Source organism: Engraulis encrasicolus, chromosome 24 (genome assembly GCF_034702125.1).
Source record: "Engraulis encrasicolus isolate BLACKSEA-1 chromosome 24, IST_EnEncr_1.0, whole genome shotgun sequence".
In the NCBI taxonomy this organism is placed as follows: domain Eukaryota; kingdom Metazoa; phylum Chordata; class Actinopteri; order Clupeiformes; family Engraulidae; genus Engraulis; species Engraulis encrasicolus.
This window is the reverse complement of record NC_085880.1, coordinates 21,898,056-21,902,018: the sequence shown is the minus strand read 5'-3', so window position 1 is coordinate 21,902,018 and position 3,963 is coordinate 21,898,056.

Here is a 3,963-nt window from a genome sequence, read left to right as displayed (position 1 = left end):
CACATTAAAGAACTCCGACGCAAAGTGCTTGCTTGCGCGGAACTCTTCTCTCACGCGCCACAAACAGCTGCTGCGCTTCCCATATAAATACTTTGATAGCGTACCGAATGTATTCTCCGTGGCAATGCGCGTATCGTTCCGTGACCCCCGTACCGAGGTCGGTTCGATACGAATACATGTACCGACCCGGGCCTAGTTTGCACAGTTTTCCGTGTCTGTGAATTTCTGTTGCCAATGCAAATTTCTGTTGTTCTACTGTGCCCTGACCAAAACCATCCCTAACCTTAACCTGTCAGCAAAGCAAAGTTTCTGCTGCTTTATTTTTGCCAATAACAGTGAAGCAAGCAAGGGGAATTGTGAAGTTGTGGTAACATTGCTGTTGTGCCCTTATCAAAACCGTGCCTAAACTTAACCTGTCATAGGCGTTGTGGAGCATGCACAGCAAATTCTGCAGTGTTCATTCAACACTTTGAGGGTTGATTTGAGCTTATTTGGACATAAATGAACTCTTTAAGTGTTGAACCAACACCGCAAAATTTACTGTGTGAGTTAACATTCGAAGGCGCTATGCACAAACGTGATAGACGTTTCAAGTCAGTGTGTTATCTTAACGCTCTGGCATGATAACATGTTGTCATTTCACTCCAACGGCCATAGCAGACTGTTCCAAAACCAAGGAAGTACTGTATGATGTTGGGAAAAAAACGCCAAAAGAAGTGAAACCATAACGTCATCCATTCATAGTCCGTTTGTACTGCAGGAATTACATAGGTCACAACTAAACAGCAGCAGTTGGGTCAAATAAAAAAAGTAATCTGGAACGAATGAATCCTAATGCTGCATGGTCGTACAGATAGCAGCCACGAAGCGAAATGAAATGCGTCAGGCTACTGGGAGATGGATGAGGACAGCTCGGGTAACCCAGAGCCTCAAATGGGCCTACAGGGGACCATGATACAGCAAGGGGCAGGGGCCCAAATTTACCCTTCACCCTGAAGGTAAGAACCTCGACTCTGGCTTTCTTATGCCTGTTTTCCACTGCCAGTTTTCTAGAAGGCTTTCAGCTCGACTCAGCTTGACTCAGCCGTCATGTTTTGCTTTACGATTGAGCTGTGTTGTGCCTATTTGAAAAGCAAAAAGTGGCAGCTGAGTCACACTTTCTTGAGCTGTAGGCCCACCTGAAAACAGGCAGTGAAAAAGAGGCATTAGTGTATTTTTGTCTCTGCGCTTGGTCTCTCTCTCTCTCGCTCTCGTCAGTGTGTGTGTGTGTGTGTGTGTGTGTGTGTGTGTGTGTGTGTGTGTGTGTGTGTGTGTGTGTGTGTGTGTGTGTGTGTGTGTGTGTGTTAGGCTAGAGCCTCCACACTAGCTTCCTTCCTGCCTTTGCATGTCTACTTTGTCTGTGGCTGCCCATGCTAAGCGGAGGCCAAAGTGCTCCTCTTTGGAGACATGGATGTATAAATTCTGCCTTTATTGCCCTGAGCAGAGAAGTCGGTGTGGGCAGGGTCAAAGGGGTCAGTTGGCCCAGGCCCGGAGAGAAGGGGAGACCAGAATCGGGTCTCATTTACATTGGATGTATGGCGTCACAGGGCCAATTAGACTTTAGCCAATTATGACTTTGTCCGCGGCCGGCCGAAGCTGTCAGCGGCCCACTACGCTTTACTTGGCCCCTGGAGATGACCCTCACGGCTGGCAACACATCCTCATCTTTGTCAGAGGACGCGCTCAACTTCTTGGAAAAAATGAATGATTTTGAGTGCGCAATAAAAGGTATCAACTTAAAGAAAAATAAATCTGCACTCACAAACTACGTCTCATTATTTATTTATAAATTACCACAATGTCCACAACATTGTTTTTTTTCTTCTTTAAACAAATCCTCATCCTCATCCTCTTCTACCCACACTACCTGCTGGGAAGGCATGTTACAACATGCCACACACCCACACCACGCACACACACACACACACACACACACACACACACACACACACACACACACACACACACACACACACACACACACACACACGCACACAGACACACAGACACACACATAAATAGTTGGCAAAGGCATTCCACAAAACAACCCTGCACACAGATACACACAGATTCACATGCACACAAACACATGCACAAACCTAAGGACCAACCGAAACACTGCTTCAACAGTCTTGCTGAAAGGGATTGCAATCATTGAACAGAGAAGAGTGAACTGTTTTTGAAAAACCAAGGATTGCCACATGTTGGACATGGACACACAGTGTTCACCGTAAGGAAGCCAGTGCTCACGCATAGTTCAGTCCTCCTAGGATTTCATTTGATGCACTTCATGTCTTCTACTATGCATTAAATACAAGCTACACCCATCATTACACAGATATTTACTGACATGGTCATCGCACACATGGTCCTTCACTCACATGCTCATCCCATCCCCTGTCTGGCGTGAGAACCAAACGTGTCAACTCTAACACTCACAGCAGGGATGCTTTAACCACACATTTACTGAAGAGCGTTCTCTCCTCCCTGTTCTGTTTAACTCTCTCTCTATCTCTCTCTCTCTCTCTCTCTCTCTCTCTCTCTCTCTCTCTCCGCACTTTTTCTCTTAAACTTTGAGCTAAACACCCAGCCGTGTGGCTTTGTCAGCTGGGCACTGAACTGCTACGCCGGCGACCCGGGTTCGATTTCCAACCAGGGTCATTTCCCGATCCTCCCCCGTCTCTCTCTCTTTCACTCATTTCCTGTCCCACTCTTCACTGTCCTGCCTAAATAAAGTTGAGGGGAAAAAAATTGAAAAGTTTAAAAATTCGATTTTGCATTTTGCTATGCCTGTGACAAAGTGACAAATGAACATCCTTGTATCTTCTGCAAATGTTTTTGTAATTTCCTTGACTGAGTTTTACTGACTTTTAAAACAATTTCCATGATGTACGCAGCAAATAATATTGAGATGAATAATGCATAAGCCACTGAAGCAGCACTATTCCAAGAGATTTACATTTATTATCCAAAATCGAAATGTGATAAATGAGCACTATTTTAAACCTGCACCTTTTTCCTGGTATTCTGTTCTTTGTCCATGACCTGTTAAAGTCATTCCAGAGAACCAGACCAGGCCATCCTTTCAGCCACTGATCCTCTACCCTGCCTTAGCTTGCACTGGGCGGCCAACAAGGCCCAGGGCCCTGTCAGAGAGAGAGAGAGAGAGAGAGAGAGAAAGAGAGACAGACAGAGAGAGAGAGAGAGAGAGAGAGAGCGAGCGCTTACCAGCCTTGGCTAATTTGGCCCTGGGCGGCCAACAAGACACAGTCTTCTCAGAACCAGAACTCCCTGTCTGACACAGCCCGCCGGTTTCCTTGACGACAGAGGAAGAGCACCTCTCCAGACGACTCACCAGGTTGTTTTTTTTCAGCCATATTTGGAACCGGAGAAGAGGCATGAGTAAGACACAGAGGCAGGCGGAGGCAGAGAGAGGGCAACACACACACACACACACACACACACACACACACACACACACACACACACACACACACACACACACACACACACACACACACACACACACACACACACACACACACATTTGCACACATGGAGAGAGAGAGAGAGAGAGAGAGAGAGAGAGAGAGAGAGAGAGAGAGAGAGAGAGAGAGAGAGAGAGAAATGAAGACAGAAGGAAGGAAACAGAAAAAGAGAGGGATAATAAAATGAGTGAATGGCTGTTGTTTCTGGAAGCGCGTCACAAACGTCTGAAGTGATGCAGAGGGGATCCTCAGAGGGCCGTCACAGTAAGAATCCTCCATGAATAAATCACACACACACACACACACACACACACACACACACACACACACCTCTTTCTCTCTCTCTAACGCATAGACATACACGCACCCACGCACACACACACACACAAACACACACACAGAGACATATACGCACCCACGCACGCATGCACACGCA